Consider the following 21269-nt stretch of genomic DNA (forward strand, 5'->3'; position numbering starts at 1 on the left):
GACTAGAAATTTAATGCATTATATTACAATTCAATGCAGCTTCTGAAGGGTGCATAGTGGACTACTGTCCGACAGTGTTACACAAATGCACAGTCACACCGCTGCTATACAATTAACTGGCAACTTTTTTTTTTTAAATGAACTGGCGACTTGTCCAGAGTGTAGTGCTGCCAGATGACAGCTAACATAGGCTCCAGAGTCCAGCCTGCGCCCCGTCAATAGTAATAATGTAACAGACATTAAATGAACAAGTAGGCTATTTGTTTTAACCACCCCTCAGTAGTTTTACTCTCCCACCATTCTTAGAAAAAAGTTTTTATTGTCCTGGTTCTCTGCTCTGCTGCTTCTACTCCCGGCCTTTTTCTCAACTCTTTTCTTGTGCTTTTAGGGGGGCATCCCAACCCTGCTGGAGTTCGCTCACGAGTCACGCTTACTTAATTCTGATGAGGAAGAACCACGGGAAGAACGAACCATTTTTTAAAGAAAGAGTCAATGGGGTTATTGGAATTATTAAAGCCCCACTAAGAACTTTCAGTTTTTGTTGATTTTGGCAGCGCCAGTGGAGTGTTAGTGGTTTGCCCGAAGACCACATTTCCCCGTAAGGACCAACGCATATAGCGTCAAACTGACACGATACCACAATGATTCAGTATGAATGATCTTTCCACAGTAGGAACCCACATATTTTACTCAAACTTTATATTTGCAGTTTGCAGTCATTGCATCGTTTTTTGGGGACGGCATGGCGAAGTTGGGAGAGTGGCCGTGCCAGCAATTTGAGTTCAGCTGGTTCAGCTGGTTCAATCCCCACCTTCTACCATCCTAGTCACGTCCGTTGTGTCCTTGAGCAAGACACTTCACCCTTGCTCCTGATGGGACTGGTTAGCGCCGTGCATGGCAGCTCCTGCCATCAGTGTGTGAATGGGTGAATGTGGAAAATAGTGTCAAAGCGCTTTGAGTTCCTTAAAAAAGGTAGAAAAGCGCTATACAAGTACGACCCATTTACCATTTACCATTTTCTTTATACAGTACTTTTGAGTTTGTTGCTTGGCTGGTCTTGTCAGTTTAGAACTGCAACTACTAAGCTGGTGGCTATTGATTGCTACCATGCAAATTTCCGATAGCTAACATTAGCACTATCATTTTGATTTGAGCATCGAAAGTTACTTACTAGTCCATCATGAACCGAGCCAGAAATCCCTCCTCATCTTTGAGCTCGATTGAAAGCTGGGCCAATTTTAATCCTTGATTGTCTTTTTATCCGGGTAACCTCCATTTTTTTATTTTTTTGTCTCCTCAGACAAAACTTTTCGTTTCTTTGGTTTTGTAGCTTCAGCCATGATAGCAGTAATTGCACGTAGGCCTTCTTTTAGTTTTCTGGCGGCACGTAGGCATTCGCATCAACTTCCGTCTTTTTAACAAATGAGTAAAAGGGGAGTGACGTATGCCGTAAAGCAAGTCAGCACATTTGTAGTTTTTTTTGGTGTTACAGGGTTCCTGCCACCCTTCTCAAAGTTTCTCATTGACAGTAAAAGCAATTCAGGCCCCCTCAGGAGGTGTCTTTCAACTTGTAAGTCCATTGTCATCTCGGAAGTTACAAAAATATTTTATGAAGGTTTACGAAAATATTTTATGAAGATTGAAAAGTTACTTAGTGTTGCTTTAAAATTAGAATTTTGTATGATTTGTGGCTTTGTTTGAATTCGGATTCATTCGTATGACTGTATATTTTAGTTCAGTGTAAGCATGATCATTTTGCCATATAAGCTACTGGGGCTATGTGTGGGCCCTAGCAGGCTGTGGGCCCTTAGAATTGTCATCACTTTTTTCCCCTATAGAATGGCCCTGCTTGTGAGTCATTTTTTATCTGTTTCACTGTGAGTTTTAATAAAGAAGTAGTTTGTCCAGTACCATCTAACACCAGTAGGTGCTGCTGTGTCTCCAAACTGCCATTGGTGTTGTTCCTTAAAGGCCTACTGAAATGATTTTTTAAAATTTAAACGGGAATAGCAGATCCATTCTATGTGTCATACTTGATCATTTCGCGATATTGCCATATTTTTGCGGAAAGGATTTAGTAGAAAAAATCGACGATAAAGTTCGCAACTTTTGCTCGCTGATAAAAAAAAGCCTTGCCTGTACCGGAAGTAGCGTGACGTCACAGGAGCTAGGATTCCTCACAATTCCCCATTGTTTACAATGGAGCGAGAGAGATTCGGACCGAGAAAGTGATGATTACCCCATTAATTTGAGCGAGGATGAAAGATTCGTAGATGAGGAACGTTACAGTGAAGGACTTGAGAGACAGTGATGGACGTATCTTTTTTCGCTCTGACCGTAACTTAGGTACAAGCTGGCTCATTGGATTCCACACTCTCCTTTTTTTTTTGTGGATCACGGATTTGTATTTTAAACCACCTCGGATACTATATCCTCTTGAAAATGAGAGTCGAGAACGCGAAATGGACATTCAGTGCCTTTTATCTCCACGACAATACATCGGCGAAATGCTTTAGCTATGAGCTAACGTGATAGCATCGTGCTTTAACTGCATATAGAAACAAAAAAATAAACCCCTGACTGGAAGGATAGATAGAAAATCAACAATACTATTAAACCGTGGACATGTAAATACACGGTTAATGCTTTCCAGGCTGGCGAAGGTTAACAATGCTGTGCTAACGATGCCATTGAAGCTAACTTAGCAACTTAGCAACGGGACCTCACAGAGCTATGCTAAAAACATTAGCTCTCCACCTACGCCAGCCAGCCCTCATCTACTCATCAACACCCGTGCTCACCTGCGTTCCAGCGATCGGCAGAAGGACGAAGGACTTCACCCGATGCGTTTGGCGGCCCGGAGACGTAGGAAGTCAAGGTGAGGTCGGCGGCTAGCGCGGCTAGCGCTCCAACAAAGTCCTCCTGGTTGTGTTGCTGTAGTCCGCTGCTAATCCCACCTACAACTGTCTTCTTTGCAGCCTTCATTGTTCATTAAACAAATTGCAAAAGATGTCCAGAATACTGTGGAATTATGAAATGAAAACAGAGCTTTTTGTATAGGATTCTACGGGTACCATAACTTCCGTTACTCTGACTTCGTAACGCGCATACGTCATCATACCGCGACGTTTCAGCCGGATATTTCCCGGGAAGTTTTAAATGTCACTTTATAAGTTAACCCGGCCGTATTGGCATGTGTTGCAATGTTAAGATTTCATCATTGATATATAAACTATCAGACTGCGTGGTCGGTAGTAGTGGGTTTCAGTAGGCCTTTAAGGGTGACGCGAGCTTATCTTTTACTTCCTCTCGAATGTGGAAGAAACTTCCTCTGGGACATAAGAGTCTCACTATTATCACTTCAGCCTGAAACATGTCCTCATTATAAATAGGCATTGCATTTAAAACACATCGCAGTTGTCCTGTTTTTTAAGAATCCACACACATTATAACAGACATCTTAAAGAGTAGGCTGTTCTTGTGTTACTAATAATATAAGTACTCATAGCAGGTTAAACCATTGAATCTGTGTCTGAATCAAAGCCAAACAAGTGATGTCATACTGTCACCGTAAAGGGGCGGGCACTTTGTAACGGTTGAATATTTTAAGCCAATAGCGTGCAGGCTATTGGGAGTCAAACCAATAAGATGTATTGTTGCGTTCACTGTAATCCGGATTTTGCCATTTTCGACACATATCGAGGGAAATGAAAATAATTTTGGGATTTCAAAACCGATACTTCAGGATGAAATACCGCATTAGTATTCAAAATATTAAAAATTTACTGACTGATAAAGTTATTGGAAGTAAAGAAAAACGTTGGCTACCGAACCAATATACGGGATGATTATAAAGTTTACTACGGGTACCTGAATGCAACATTTAGGGAGTGTATGCGTCCGATTCCTACTCGGGTGTAATATACACACCGCTGCTGCTACGTCCAGGGCGATTGTGGGAAGGAAACACGGAGGTCCTCCGTATTTGAAAGTCTTCTGTGGCCGAGGTAGGTGAACAACCAACCCCAACCCCAAAAGCCTCAATGGCTTATATTTTGTAGCGACGAAAAAGTCAGTTTGACATCAAAGTTAAACTGCCGCTGCTCTCTAGCTAGCTAGCTAACAGCAGCTCGCTGACTTGTTGAAACCTGCTACTTTTCTACCCCGAAGTTCCCCTTTATACGTGACAAATATTTATCAAGGTTTCTTTGACGTGATGTTAGATACGCCACCTTTCGTGCGCTATGACGTTTTTCTCTCTTGGGCGAGACGTTGAAACAGTTTAGTTTACAATACATTGAAACAAGCGCTGCCTCGATGACGTCATCCAACGTTGAAGTTTAGACATTAAAGCTATGATGGTGGGAAAGTGGTTTGGCTTCTTTAGTTAAATGTGTCTGTGTGTGTTTCCAAATGTCATGAATTATATGTCAAAGCAAGTAGACCATTGGGCCAGTTTGAAATGTTGCTAAATTGTTTCTCCGGAGGACTAAAGGCCACCACACCCTTGTTGTGCTGCTTGGCTTCACCTTATTAGAGCAGACCCTCATGTCTCCAGCTTCAGCATGTTCCCCACAGCAAAATAAACCTGCAAAGCTCTGTCATGGTACAAGCATATAACCATAAATTGACATGCTCACACACTTGGAGCCTATTATTACAATGTTGTTGGATACATGCTTTAAACAATGCCAATCCGTCAAATGAAAAGGTAAAATCATTAGGACGTGAGCCTGCAAACCGTTTTGGGTGAACACTGTGTTTTACAGGCTTTTTAAAACAGTCGGATCACATTGACTTCACATTCTGAAAAAAAAACTAACTTGTGACTTTTCTCTCCAAAATTGCGATTTGATTTACGATTTTTATATTTATATGTGAAATTGCAAACAACTGCGAAAATAATATAACGAGTGAAGGAAGACATCTTACTTTTAAACTGTCCAACTAGGGCTGGGCGATATGGATGAAAAAGTATATCAATATATTTTTACTTAAACTCTATATTCAATATATATCTCAATATATTTTCCGGTGAAAGTATACAAAGAAAGATACATTTTTGAGCGAGATTCACTGAAATTGAAGTGAATGACAACTGTACTGTAAACAGTCAGTGGCACTTTTATTAACCCAGTTGGTCAAAATGGGTATTAACAGCACAGAAAGGAAACTGTTTAAGTAGCACAGAATTACATAACATAAATAAAATAGAAAAACAATCAATGTATAAATAAAATCGAAACATATTCTTTCTACATTAAATAAATAACATAGCTGTGCAAATAATACAAAATGTATCAAATTCAGATAAAAAATAAATTTGCAGGCAGGCACTTTTTAATTCCCAGATGACAATGTGGTCCTACTAGACCACACGTCTGTGGTCAGCGCCAAGTAAGTGACTTGACTTAATTGTGCGACTATGATCTAGTTGTATGATTCAACTATTCAATGTCAAAATATAAAGAGTAGAAATAATGAACAAAATATCAGCTACTCTCATTGTGGGTTTCCTGGACGCTACTCTCATTGTGGGTTTCCTGGACGTTGTCTACACCGCTAAAAGAAAAATCTTAGGAAGATAAACCCTCTGCCATCTTCCACTATATTTTTTTAATATGTAAAGCGCCTGCTTGGAAAGTCTCTGTTCTTTTTAAAAACTCTCTTGTCGTCATTTGGGATGTCTGTTGTGATTTCCCTTCCTGGTTCCATGACCCGCCTTATGTTGCCTCTGATTGGCCTAATTCCAACCAATCGTGACTCATCATCGTAAACAACCAACCAATCATGGATGTTCTTATGCAAGCACTCTTGAAAGGAGTGGTTTAGTAGTCCGTGGGGGGAGCGGGGGAGAACAAGGAGCACAACAAATAAGCGGTGTTTGGTCATTTTAAAATGAAATAAATTATATCTATATTACGATTTTTTCTTAATTCATATCTTGTTTAAAAATATATCGATATATCGTACAAACGTGATATATCGCCAAGCCCTAGTACAAGCATATAACCATAAATTATGCTCACACACACTTGGAGAAATGTTTTACAATGTTGTTGGATACACACTTTAAACAATGCCAAACCGTCAAATCATAAGATTAATTCATTAGGACGTGAGCCTGCAAACCGTTTTGGATGAACACTTTGCTTTACAGGCTTTTTAAAACAGTGGGATCACATTGACTTCACATTCTGGAAAAAAAAAAACACTTTTGATTTTTCTCTCCAAAATTGCGATCTGATTTACGATTTCTATATTTATGCGTACAATTGCATACAACTGCAGAAATAAAATAAGTGAAGAGTGAAGGAAGACATGTTACTTTTAAACTGTCAAACATATTCTTGTCTCAAAGTGCCACACATTAAGAACAATATGCAACAATTTACTTAAAAAAGGTTTGGCTTTATGCAGACAGATTCAGTGCTTTTATCTACAATACATCATGCTCTTAAACTGAAGAAATTACAGATACAAACAACACAGTGATTATAAATAAATGTAACATAATCATAATATATAATGAAAATGGAAGTAACCATTTTATAAACCTTTATTCCTCATTGCTCAATTGTTTAACATTGAACTGTAATTGCAAGGTAAATAACTTTGTTATCCGAAAAAAAATAACATAAAAAAAGTTGACTCTCATTTCTGTAATCAAAATTTAACGTAAATAAATATTGAACATTTGAGAGTAAATTTTTCCCAGTTGGAGAAACAAGGTCAGATGTTGTCTTTTTGTTTATTGCCATCATCTGATCACGGAATTCTTGCTTGTTCATCTGTGTTGATGGGCGTATAGTCCCCATCCAATTTAAAGCTAAAATATTACCAGAATGAGACATTTGACTCTGTAATCATATTTTTTTTCCTCCTAATTGTTGTTATTTAGCGGCACTTCTCACTGGCAAGTTGTGAGTAGGGATGCTGTCAGTGTCTGTTCGTGCTTCCTGTGTGTGTTAATCTGGCGTCCCATTCTCTGTCCACCGAGACAAAAATTACAAATAACTGAAAAGAGGGGTGCGTTCAGTTAACTCTACTGTTAAATAAACACGCTCAGGTAGGGCTGCACGATTATGGCCAAAATAATAATCACAATTATTTTCATCAGTACTTAATTCACGATTATTAATCATGATTACGGGAGTAATGCTTCTGCACTTTGACCATGTTATCAGAGCAGTCATACCGAAAATACACAAAAATTGGAAAGAGATGTGCTGTTTATTATTTACAATCTTTATGTAAGACAAGAATACATATTCTTAGCTTTTTTGTGCATTTGAAATTGTAAATAAATAGCTAACTATTGAGTCAACAGATCAATGGTCCTCTGTTGCGCTCATTATACATCCCTCTATGTTGCGCTCATTATACATCCCTCTAAAAACAGCCGGACAACAGGCACGCCCCCTTCAGGTCCGTGCGGACCTGAATGAGGACAGCCTGTTGTCACGTCCGCTTGGCCAAACAAAATGTAACCACAGAACACTATAGTGTTCTGTGGTTACTTTTTGGTTGGCCATACTTCAGAACCAACTCCCACACTTGCCGTCAGGGTGCGCAATACAACCTAAACTGTTGGCCAACCAAAAAGTAACCACAGAACACTATACGGTATACCAAAAAGTAACCACAGAACACTATACGGTATAGTGTTCTGTGGTTACTTTTTGGTTGGCCAACAGTTTAGGTTGTATTGCGCACCCTGACGGCAAGTGTGGGAGTCGGTTCTGAAGTATGAACTTCATCACCTCGCCTGGTTATTGACTCCAACCCAGAATATTACACTGTCTATACCAGGGGTCGGCAACCCGCGGCTCCGGAGCCGCATGCGGCTCTTTGACCACTCTGATGCGGCTCAGCTGCATACTTGCCGACCCTACCGATTTTCCCAGGAGACTTACGAATCTCAGTGCCTCTCCTAGAAATCTCCTGGGGCAAATATTCTCCAATTATCACCCTAATAACTAAATCAGGGCGTGCTCTGATAGCACTGCATTTATTGTCCTCTATAGCCTGTACAAACAGCGTGCCAGCCCGGCCACATGTTGTACGAAGCTTATACTTGCACACTAGTAGACAGCAAGGCATACTTGGTCAACAGCCACACAGCTTACACTGACGGTAGCCGTATAAAACAACTTTAACACTGTTACGTTACAAATATGTGCCACACTGTGAAGCCACACCAAAAAAAGAATGACAAACACATTTCTGGAGAACCTCCGCACCGTAACACAACATAAACACAACACAACAAATACCCAGAATCCCATGCAGCCCTAGCTACCAGCAAACCCCCCACACATCAACCCCCCCCCCATATATATATATATATATATATATATATATATATATATATATATATATATATATATATATATATATATATATATATATATATATATATAGTGGGGCAAAAAAGTATTTAGTCAGCCACCCATTGACAATCAATGGGTGGCTGACTAAATACTTTTTTGCCCCACTGTATATATATATAGCTATAATTCACTGAAAGTCAAGTATTTATTTTATTTATATATATATATATATATATATATATATATATTAGAAATACTTGAATTTCAGTGAATTCTAGCTATAAATATACTCCTCCCCCCTTAACCCCGGCCCCGCCCACCTCAACCCCCCCCCACCCCCCCCAAATCTCCCGAATTTGGAGGTCTCAAGGTTGGCAAGTATGGGTCAATCAAACTTCATTAATAGATTACAAACCAGCGTTCTGACAACACTGTTCACTCCCAAAATTAATAAACAGCTGTTTTATTATTTTCCCCGAGGTAAAGTCAGTGACGTGGTGTTTTGTTTATCTTTTAACAACAGCAAGGTATAACAGTAGTGGGACATTTATATCACATAGTGGAGGGGAACTTTTCCCTGATTCAATAAACACGTAAAAAACAGTGATACTGTTACGGTAAATCAAACGTTAGTGCAATCACAATATAGTAACACTCGAAATAGTGCAGAGCAATAACAATATATCAATAACTCAACGATGCTCAAACGTTAAAGGCCTACTGAAACCCACTACTACCGACCACGCAGTCTGATAGTTTATATATCAATGATGAAATCTTAACATTATAACACATGCCAATACGGCCGGGTTAACTTATAAAGTGACATTTTAAATTTGCCGCTAAACTTCCGGTTCGAAACGCCTCTGAGGATGACGTATGCGCGTGACGTAGACCGGCGAACACGGGTATGCCTTCCACATTGAAGCCAATACGAAAAAGCTCTGTTTTCATTTCATAATTCCACAGTATTCTGGACATCTGTGTTCGTGAATCTGTTGCAATCATGTTCATTGCATTATGGAGAAGGAAGCTGAGCAAGCAAAGAAGAAAGTTGTCGGTGCGAAATGGACGTATTTTTCGAACGTAGTCAGCAACAATAGTACACAGCCGGCGCTTCTTTGTTTACATTCCCGGAAAATGCAGTCAAGATGGAAGAACTCGGATAACAGAGACTCTAACCAGGAGGACTTTTGACTTCGATACACAGACGCCTGTAGAGAACTGGGACAACACAGACTCTTACCAGGATTACTTGGATTTGGATGACAAAGACGCAGACGTGCTACTGTGAGTATGCAGCTTTGGCTTCTAAACATTTGATCGCTTGACCGTATGTTCGCAACTTTTTTTGCGTAAGTACGTAACTTTTTAAAAATATATAAGCTTTATGAACCTTGGGTTAGGTGAACGGTCTTTTGGGCTGAGTGATTGTGTGTGTTGATCAGGTGTTTGAATTGTATTGGCGTGTTCTATGGAGCTAGGAGCTAGCAGAGGAGCTAGGAGCTAGCGTAACAAACACGCAGGTGTTTTTATGCAGGATTAATTTGTGGCATATTAAATATAAGCCTGGTTGTGTTGTGGCTAATAGAGTATATATATGTCTTGTGTTTATTTACTGTTGTAGTCATTCCCAGCTGAATATCAGGTACCGTGAGTATGCAGCCTTGGCTGCTAAACATTTGACAGCTTGACCGTATGTGCGCGTCACGTACGTAACTTTTTAAAAATATATAAGCTTTATGTACCTTGGGTTAGGTGAACGGTCTTTTGGGCCGAGTGATTGTGTGTGTTGATCAGGTGTTTGAATTGTATTGGCGTGTTCTACGGAGCTAGGAGCTAGCAGAGGAGCTAGGAGCTAGCGTAACAAACACGCAGGTGTTTTTATGCAGGATTAATTTGTGGCATATTAAATATAAGCCTGGTCGTGTTGTGGCTAATAGAGTATATATATGTCTTGTGTTTATTTACTGTTGTAGTCATTCCCAGCTGAATATCAGGTCACCCCCGGCTCTCACAGCATCTTCCCTATCTGAATAGCTTCAACTCCCCACTAGTCCTTCACTTGCACTTTACTCATCCACAAATCTTTCATCCTCGCTCAAATTAATGGGGAAATTGTCGCTTTCTCGGTCCGAATCTCTCTCACTTCATGCAGCCATCATTGTAAACAATAGGGAACTTTACGTATATGTTCAACTGACTACGTCACGCTACTTTCGGTAGGGGCAAGCCTTTTTTTATCAGATACCAAAAGTTGCAATCTTTATCGTCGTTGTTCTATACTAAATCCTTTCAGCAAAAATATGGCAATATCGCGAAATGATCAAGTATGACACATAGAATAGATCTGCTATCCCCGTTTAAATAAAAAAAATTCATTTCAGTAGGCCTTTAATGTCACACAACACAACACACAAAATAAACATGTAAAGCTCACTTTATGAAGTTATTCCTCATCCACGAATCCCTCGAATTCTTCTTCTTCAGTGTCCTAATTAAACAATTGCCAACCCTCCCGTTTTTAGCGGGAGAATCCCGATATTCAGCGCCTCTCCTGACAACCTCCCGACAGAGATTTTCTCCCGACAAACTCCCGGTATTCAGCCGGAGCTGGAGGCCACGCCCCCCCGAAAAAAAGTCTGCCGCAGCTGCGATTGTACCTGACCAGCCTCCGGGTACAAGTACTGGAGTACCAATTGCTTGCCAGGGAAGATCTTCCCCAGGAAGCAAGGATTGACCGGTTTTAGTTTAGTCTTTATTTGAAGGGACAATGTACAGAAACATTAAGCTCAAAGACAGATATGTTCTGTACCAGATTATAGCTAAATAGCTAATTTCCTTCTGCAGTCCCTGGCTACCTAAATTAAAGGGATACAAAAATCATGCAATAAAATTATGACAATAAAATCATACACAAGTATTAAGAAAAAAGTCATAAAATGCCCTTTCATGGACACATACTTAATATACAATACAACCACACCTCATTTACATCATCACACAAAGACAATACATGCTTTTGTTCACATCTGTCATCATTTGTAAAAACAACCATGATTTTAACAGACACACCTCACAATTTACAATAAAAAATGCTCTCATGGATAAATATAATACACATTAGGTTGATGTGTCAAACATAATGCCCAACTTAGTGACCGTGTGAGCAGCTTTGATTGCTCCAAAGCCACTTTTTAACTTCAATTGTGAATGAAGAGTAATCTGTTAGAGTTTTCAAGTTTGTTGTGAGGTCGTTCCATTCCTTTAGGGCTTTATATGAAAAGGCTGATTGTGCAAAAGAGGTTTTACATCTGGGTACGCTACACGGCCCCCTGGTGGAGGCTCGTGTGTTTCTAGTTGTCACAGCAGATGTAAACTGGACAACGTTTTGGGCCATGCTAGGGAGAGATGGAAGATTCCACACTCGCGTGCATTTGATGAAAGCACTTTTGTGCGTGCCACACAGCAATGCATCATCAGAGAGGGTGTTCAGCATGGTTAGAAAAATAGTGAGAGATTAGAAAGAGGATGGCCAATTCAACCCTTAACAAAGCATTGTACTTTCAAGTACAACAATGAGTAGATTTGTGTGTGTGTGTGTATATGTGTAAATAAATGAACACTAAAATTCAAGTATTTCTTTTATTTATATATATAATGAAATAAATATATATATATATATATATATATATATATATATATATATATATATATATATATGAAATACTTGAGTTGGTGAATTCTAGCTGTAAATATACTCTCCTCTTAACCACGCCCCTAACCACGCCCCCCGCCCCAACCACGCCCCCCCACCTCCCGATATTGGAGGTCTCAAGGTTGGCAAGTATGCAGCGCTCAGAAGGGGTCGATGTGGCTGGAACTGAGCGGTAAGACCGATGATGATGATGGTATGATTAAAGTGAAAGTTAATTGTTTGTTTGTACATAGTATATGTAACTGTTAATGTTGTAAAAGGTATTTGCACAACTAATTAACGTTAGCGTTAAAGAGGAGCGCGTCTTTGTAAACACTGAACAGGCACGTCAAACGCGCCTCAGAGCGAAACGGTGCTTTAGTTTATGAATTTACAACGCAGATACAAATGACACATTCATGTTTTTGTGTAATGATGACAACGTATACGTTGTCATCATTACACAGTTGATGGTGATGGCAAGAACGCTGTCAGGTGTTTTCTTTTCAAATGTTCGTTTATAGCCGTTGTGCTGCTATGATAGGCCATTTCCGCTCGACACAGTGTGCATACAACATTATTAGGCCGTTTATTGAAATACTCCCACACTTTTGACGACTTTAGGCTTGCTTTTTTCCCCTCGCTCGCATCGTCTGGTTTGCGCTCCGCCATGACGGTAGTGTGACGTAAATATGCGACGCGTCGACGCACAAAAACGGCGTCTACGTATTTACGTAACCGATGACGTCGACGCGTCGTTTCAGCCTTAGTGCACTGTCAGCTTTTGACAAAATTGGAGGTTTTTCGGTGCGCCTTATAGTGTGGAAAATACGGTGTATATATATATATATATATATATATATATATATATATATATATATATATATATATATATATATATATGATAATTTATGATGTGAAGTTTATATTTTGTCTCATTTTATAGTTAGATTTACATGTTGTTCAGCAATCTTTAGTTTCCAACGATATTTAGCGGTATACATATTCTGTATGCTGTTGAGCCTACGAGAGATGTATTAAAACAGTTTATTATTACTATTAAGAATATTTTCTTAATGCTAACAAATATCACCAAAGACACCATACCATGGTAATTTGTTTCGGATAAAGCACTTGACTTTCCTGCACAACAACCACCACGCTTTTAGTTTCTGCAATGAAAATCAACAACGAAAAGACAGTGAATTGGAACAACAATCACAATATTTATTACTAGGCCTTAACATGACGTTAGTTTATGTCCACAACCAGGTCTTTGCAGTTATGTTTAGGCAAGGCAACTGTAACAAACTTAAAGAAACACAAACAAACTAATGCGATCTCTTGTCCTACGCTTAGTTCTGCTCTCAAACACTAACTATATGGTATAGAATAAACTTGATTGCATCACTGAAAGTTTCTCAAACCAATCAAATATTTAAACAAACCTTTAACAAAACAAATATTCAAACAAACCTTTGACTAAGTTATTGTTGTAGACACGAGCATGGTCCGACTGTACTCCACAAGATAATAAAAGTAATATTTGCAAGAGCCATATCCTTTGACACACTTTCATAATTTCCCTAACTTTATTCAGTTTATGAACCAGTTCTGTCGGGACTCAATTAAAAGGTATTCCCTATTGCTTGATTTGAACTCTTGGAACAGCACAGCAAAGCTGCATTTTCAGTTTAAATTCTTCATTTACCAACTTGGTTCTCACTTGATTTAATGCTACTCTCAAACTTGTTGCCCACCGTGGGAATTACACCGCGACGAAGCAAAGCGAACATGATGTGATATGCAACCAAGCAATTAGTACCTGTATACCGTACAACTCTAGTTAATACTAATAATAATAACCAATATTTGTTTTTAAATGTATGCGTAACTTTGTTTAGCAGTTTCAAAGAAGATATATGCATCATCGCAGATTTTGCAAATTACATGATAGTGTCATGTTGTCGACATCACTGCGCCTCGAGCCACGCCTCCACAACCACAGGTATGTTGCCAACCTGGGGGAAAACCTGCACTGTACTTGATTCTAGTTTTAAGCACCTTACACAAGGAGTAGCTTTTGTCTGTGCTCTTTTTGTTGTCATGTTCATGAAAAACAAAATGCTTCCCACATGTTGGATTTCATATCCCACACAGGAAAAACACTCCGCGGCGGATCCCCCGCGCAGGTATCGCGCATTCCGTAACGGAACCGCGAAACGGACCAGCATCGGCGTCCATTTTAACTCAGGAACGTATCCGCCACGGCGGCAGGTAGCAGATCCGCCGTGGCGGCGCGCACCCATGATCAAAGCCTTATTTCCGCGGCGGGTGCGCCATGACGGCGCGCTGCATCCGCTCCGCACCCAAGATCAAAGCCTAACCTCCCGCCGCGGACCAGCAACGGACTCATAAAAACCCTGGCTCATCTGGCCGTTTTGGACCCCTTTATCTTATTTTCAAAATCCCTTCTGTTCTTGCTGTAGGATAAAATAGGAAACTAAAAAATTCACTAAGCCCTACTAGAGCAATATAGGCTTACATATGCATTGCCTTGTATTTTTAAACTAACAATATTGTCAATAGGCAGAAACAGAAAATGGTCAATTCACTCTATAAAGTAAATATATATAATATATATTTAAAAAGTAAATATACATATTTAATCTATTAGGCTACAACTTCAAGGAAACGCTGCTCCATGCACAGGTAACATATCAGAAAATGAATAACTGGTGAATGACAAGAAGTCCAATAAAAGGTTGTTTATTTATACATATACATCTCTATTCCTCCTGAGGAGGTGTAAGCGGGACTCGTCTCCTCGTTGCCCGATCCCCCACCAAGTTGAACCACCTGATGGCGTGTTCGGTGACCTCAGCGTCCGTGGCTGACCTTGTCAACACATTTTTACTCACAGCACCTGTAATCAAACAAGATTACAAGACCGATACGTTTATGTTTATGGTAGGAAGCATCCAAAGCCAAGTATGCTTACACAATACAAAATATGTGATAGGTATTAAGGAGATTACATTTGAAAAAAAACATGACTTAAAGTTACTGGAGGTGGTTAAAATAAGGTGCGTAAACTATGAATTTGTGATCAGGGTATAGGTGTGCAAGACATCCAAAATGTTTAAACAATATCGTTATTTGGTTCCTTGATCAGAGTACTTGTTTGGCTCTGTTGGATGACGGCAGCGAGGGGTTGGGGGTGGGGGGCATAAATAAATATCCATAACCCAACTTTGGGAGGTTGACATTGTTTTCTTATTATATTTGTACTATCATTCTATGTTTGTATTCGTGTAGGCCAGAGGTGTCCAAAGTGCGGCCTACACGAATAGGCCGCACTTGCCTGCAGGCCATTTGCGGCCTGCAGGTCATTTTTTAACGGCCCCAGGGCACATTTTTAAAAAATATGATCGAAATAAATAAAAAACATTAAAAGTGGTATTTAAAGAGCAAACAGGTGAAATGTAACAAGAAAATGTAGCAATGTTTACTCTAATCACACAAAGCTGCCATGTAGGCTGTTTCTTTCTTTAAAAAATAATAATGAATCAAAATCAATGTCATTATGAATTATTGACCTATTCAAGGCTTAAGAAGTTTACCTTCGCAATCAGCTGGTCTTGGTTGTGCTTAATAGTTTCCAGCAGGCTAAGGATGTGGATTACCTCAGGCGCTGTTGACAAACAGCAGTATAAAATTAACATGTTTTAGTGTTTATCCTCATTACTCATAATCCTGACATTAGCTATTGACCTTAGTTAATGACAAAAGTTATTGACAAAGTTTGAAGAAAATATGTGATTGCTTGTGAATGTGAATTTTTTCCAAAATTTGTGGCACAGAATGACCATCCGGTATTTGTCAGTTATTGCTCACCAGAGCAGGAAATGTCGGCCATTCTTTCCCCTCGCCATGTTGGCTTGTAGGCCAGGCTGGATCCAGGCTCCTCCGTCTGCCACATGTTGAGGGCTGCTGGTGAGGGGGGTGGAGGGAGTCGAGGAGGGACTGCCGTTCCTAGTGAGGTGGGCATTGTGAGAGAGCCATCAGTTAACCATGACTGGTAATACCCAAGGGGCCTATCTATACACTAATATTTCAGAGATCAGTCCCTACCTTGTGTAACTCTCTGCATGTTTAATGCAGGTGCTGGTGAAGGCATATGAATGCGTCCTTCCCCATGGTGAGGTGCTAAGGGAGATAAATTGGTATTAAATGGTTGAGATCTGTTAACCATGGTTACTGGATGCTGAGATATTATTTTGGAGATCAGTCTTTACCTAGAAAGTTATCTCCAGTTGAGGAGTCGAGTTGACAAGTACTCATGACTCTTGCTGGCACTCGGCGAGACGGTGGAGCTGGGAGAAGGGATACAAGGAGAGGGGAATATCTTTAGCACTAAGAATGTTAACCATATCTTTAATATTAATGTGGTGGTTTTGTTGTTTTCGATATTAAGAGATTATTCCTTACTCTGCCTGTGCAATTGGCTTGCCAACCCCAGAGATGTGAGGTCACTATTTCCCGGGTCTTCTTCGCTATCATCTGAGTCCCCGAGACGATGGCTGTTGGGTAACCATATCATTAGGATTATTGCAATACCAAAATTGCCAAATATACATATAGTACAAGCATCTCTGGTCTATTTTTGAATGCTACCGGAAATAACCTTCCTATTACTGTAGAAACCTGACAAAAACAAGACGGAACACACTTACACTGGCTTCCTGTTCCTTTTTTCTGGCAGCTCTTCGTTCTCTGCCTCAGATTGCAGGTCTGAGGTGTTGCAGCCCTTTCCATATTGTTGCATTATTTTTAATGCGTCTTTGTAGTTGTCTAAAATTGAATATGTTAAAATGAACATGAGTTTCAAATTAGCTGTAGAGCTGAACAGAATATTATTATTGATAATGATAAATCAGGTCTCTCTCTTACAAGAGACCTGGTCAGAACATAGACACAATAGGTTATTCCAAGCATAAAGAGAAGCAACTATGACGTTATTTTTAAACAAGAAGATTATGAATTTGCATACCACAAGTTCGGACAACAGAAACGTCAAATCTTGGCCAGTTTGGCTCATGCTGCTCCTCATTTAAAACGGCCCTTTCAATTCTGTCAGTGTTTTTATAGCTGGGCCAGAAAACCATCCTATCATCATACCATCCACTTGGGACAACCACAATGTCCCTGTTCATTATAAATTTAATCAGATGAAAAGGCACCCTTAATGTAGAAAGAAAGAAAAGGGGTATTCGTCAAAGGAACAACGTGGACAAAAGCATGCACAGGTGTTAGTGTATACAAATAAGCAAATAAGATGAGCTGAGATTTTACCTGAATGGTGCCCCAAGGTGGTAAGAACTATAAGAAAGGTAAAAGTACAGGTCATAATAGTCAGAACTTCAGCTCAATCGTAAAGTAGGGTTTGAAATTATGGGTGTAGTGTATACAGAGATCAGTCCCTACCTTGTGTAACTCTCTGCATGTTTAATGCATGTGCTGGTGAAGGCATATGAATATATCTTTCCCCATGGTGAGGTGCTAAGGGAGATAAATTGGTATTAAATGGTTGTGATCTGTTAACCATGGTTACTGGATGCTGAGATATTATTTTGGAGATCAGTCTTTACCTAGAAAGTTATCTCCAGTTGAGGAGTTGAGTTGACAAGTACTCATGACTCTTGCTGGCACTCGGCGAGACGGTGGAGCTGGGAGAAGGGATACAAGGAGAGGGGAATATCTTTAGCACTAAGAATGTTAACCATATCTTTAATATTAATGTGGTGGTTTCGTCTACAACGCTAAATATATCCTGTGGTGTACCTCAGGGATCAATATAGGACCTAAATTATTCAATGTCTAGATAAATGACATTTGTGAAGTTACAAAAGATTTAAAGTTAGTATTATTTGCGGATGATACAACAGCATTTTGTTCAGGAGAGAACACACAGAAGATAATACAAATAATAACAGAAGAAATTAACAAATTAAAAAGATGGTTTGACAAAAACAGACTCTTTGAATCTCAGTAAAACTAAAATAATGCTATTTGGTAACAGTAGAAAAGAAAGTCAAACACAAATACAAATAGACGGAATAGAAATTGAAAGAGTAAATGAAACCAAATTTCTAGGTATAATGATTGATGATAAATTGAACTGGAAATCTCAAGTAAAAAATATACAACATAAAGTAGCAAGAAACACGTCAATAATGAATAAAGCAAAACATGTTCTAGACAAAAAATCACTTCATATTCTCTACTGTTCACTAGTGTTACATATCTGAGTTATTGTGTAGAAATATGGGGAAATAATTACAAAAGTACACTTCATTCATTAACGGTGTTACAAAAAAGATAAGTTAGAATAATATATAATGTTGGATATAGAGAACACACAAATCCTTTATTTATTGAATCAAAGATACTGAAATTCCACGACAGAGTGAATTTGCAAACAGCTAAAATTATAAACAAAGCAAACTATAACCTGCTACCCAAGAATATACAACAATTCTTCTCAAAAAAAGAGGAGAAAAATAATCTTAGAGAGAAATGTAATTTAAAACATTTGTACGCACGTACAACACTTAAGACCTTCAGTATATCAGTACGTGGAATTAAATTATGGAATGCATTAAGCAAAGCAATCAAACAATGTACTAATATGATCAATTATTTATGCTTACATGTGGAAATAATAATAATAATAGTAAATAAAATAATAATAATAAAAAAAGGTAAATAAAGCATAAAATAGTCTCTAATAAATAAATTAAATAAAAAGCAGCATATAAAATATATACATCAGCAAATAACCAAAATATAGATCAAGAAAAAGGATCCTTAATATGTGCAGCAATTTTTCCCACTCACATCACCTCATTTTATATTTTTTTCTACAATTAACTATGCCAAAAAACACATAGACATACCTTTTTTTTTGTAATGTAAACAAAAACAACATGGCGTCACACACAGCTAGTCCACAGTGAACAGGATCTCGAGCTCCACTAAAGAACAAAGAAAGAAATAATACACACTCATATTAATGGCAAAGAACGGCTGTTTCCACTCCGTTAACGTTACGTTGTTGACTAACGCAGTAACGTTAGCGACCTGGGCCTAAACAACACTGACAATAAAGTAATACGCTTTCGTTTCAAGCAGTTGGAAATATGTGGAATATCGTAGCATGTAACCTACACACATTCACAGCGTCTAACAAAAGATGGCCTAAGTTAACTGTATTGAACTTTTTACTCACCGGCTTCACGCGGGAAACTTTCACATTCTGGAGTCGGGGTCCCCCGGAACACAAAACACAGATAAAAGACAATTTTACAATAGCACGGCGAAAAAATGACCGTCGTTGTGTGGGTTTTTTGACGAATAACACTCTTTTCCACTTTTCTTCGCTCGGGCCTCACCTACCGCGTGCAGCCATTTTGAATTTTCTGTATACGTGACGTCAGACGCACGTCCCCATGCAAAGCATTCTGGGAGGCGGCGCTGGAAATAAAATAGCCTTTTTTTACAGAATATAAAGTTTTACTGCTAGTCCTAATATCAAACAACGTCATTACAATCATACATAAATGATGATGGAAACACAAAGGCTGATCTTTACTGTGAATATATCAATAAATCTATACTTACGTTCGTGTTCCAGCAAAGAAAGTCCAGAGATCTTGGCTCATGCGCATACACGCTAGTAGGCGCGTCCACGTCTGCGGGTGCAGACATTGGTCGGCTCAGCGCGCGTAGGCGGAGCCTATAACTCTAGGCGGCGCGCGCCGGTTTGGTTTGTCGCGTCCGCGTATGCGAATCAGACACGAGTCCGCTCAGGATCAGCTGTCTGACCGTACAATTTTCAGAGGCGGAGCTGTATCCTCTAGGCGGAGCCAAAACGAATGTGACAGTAACGCGGGTTGGGCGACTTGAAGGCGGATCCGTATAGCAGTCTTCTGCTGTGTGGGATGTGGCAGTGAGGGTGTGGAGGGTGCATGGTCAATGATGAGGTCATATATATGATGTCATGATTATTTTGAATTGCAATTATGCATATATTTTCTTTAAAATGTTTTATGTATATTTAAAAAAAAAAATCTGTTATTAAATATTAGGAATAATGTATCTTTTTCTTTCACAGTATTACCTAGTTTTTTTTTTTCTATTTTTCAATTGTTGCTGCTTATTGTAAAAGGTAACACAGGCTACACTATATTTTGCTCTCCCTGACTGTTGGACTGTCGGTTGCTGAATTGCTTGTACTCCGCTACCTGACTTCTTCCTGGACGTGAAAAACAGTGATGGTCAACCAAGCCAAGATAGCTGTTGTGCAGCATGCAGCGCACAAACTTGGAGTACGCAGAGGCCTAGATCTTCCTGCAAAAAGCAGATGATACGAACAACAAATCCAACTATGCAATAGAATCGATCCCTAATAATACTTTATCAAAAAAAGATTTGTCGAGTGACATCAAGGATTATCTGTCGGTGGAGTTTTCAGACATAACAAACTATCTTGTGCTTCAGATGTCATTCTACACAGCAAAAAAAATGAAAACTTGGAAAAGCATGAATTCCTGCAACTTCTTTTGTGTGTGGCTGGGTCAAAGAAGTTGGTATCAAAACGCTCCCGGATAAATATGCATTGTTTTTTGCTCAGATAAGGTTGCATTTCATGATTTAACTTTATGTCTTGCGAGGAGGCGTCCCTGTAAACAAACTTTGACGACCAGCACCCACAGCTGACATCCGTGACTGCATATCCATTTAACAAACTACACACACAGCACGCTAAGGAAAGTACATCAATATACACATGAAGTGCACATGCTTGTTGGAATCACCTTAAATCAGCTCTACAGTTTGGAGTAAACTTGGGCTTGGCAATAATGGACCAAAACTCATATTTGGCTGAATACCGATATACCATGTATATTGCAATATTTTTTTCCGGTAAGTGAATTTAGATAAAGTCAAACCCAAATATGTTTGTCAAGTTGTTTTATTGATCAAATACTTAACATGAGTACATTTCTGAAAATGTTTAAAATTCATGCATAAATAGATGCAGATAAAATGTTAAAAAGCCTTGAAAATAATATAAGAATAGTTAGGTATGATCTTCATTGAAACAAACCTTGAGCTCAAAATATCTCGATATTTTAAGGCCATGTCACGATACACGATATATATCTCAATATTTT

General features: G+C 39.1%; 1 protein-coding gene across 1 annotated transcript in view; it reads left to right on the forward strand.

Moving 5' to 3' along the window:
• Positions 1-3850: 3850 nt before the first annotated feature.
• The window catches only part of LOC133653668 (rho-related GTP-binding protein RhoA-D), a 38780-nt gene continuing 21361 nt past the window's right edge, over positions 3851-21269 (forward strand). Inside the window, exon 1 of the mRNA XM_062053205.1 lies at positions 3851-4007. The gene's annotated coding sequence lies outside the window, so the exon portion shown is untranslated. The remainder of the gene's footprint in view (positions 4008-21269) is intronic.

Source organism: Entelurus aequoreus, linkage group LG07 (genome assembly GCF_033978785.1).
Source record: "Entelurus aequoreus isolate RoL-2023_Sb linkage group LG07, RoL_Eaeq_v1.1, whole genome shotgun sequence".
Lineage (NCBI taxonomy): Eukaryota > Metazoa > Chordata > Actinopteri > Syngnathiformes > Syngnathidae > Entelurus > Entelurus aequoreus.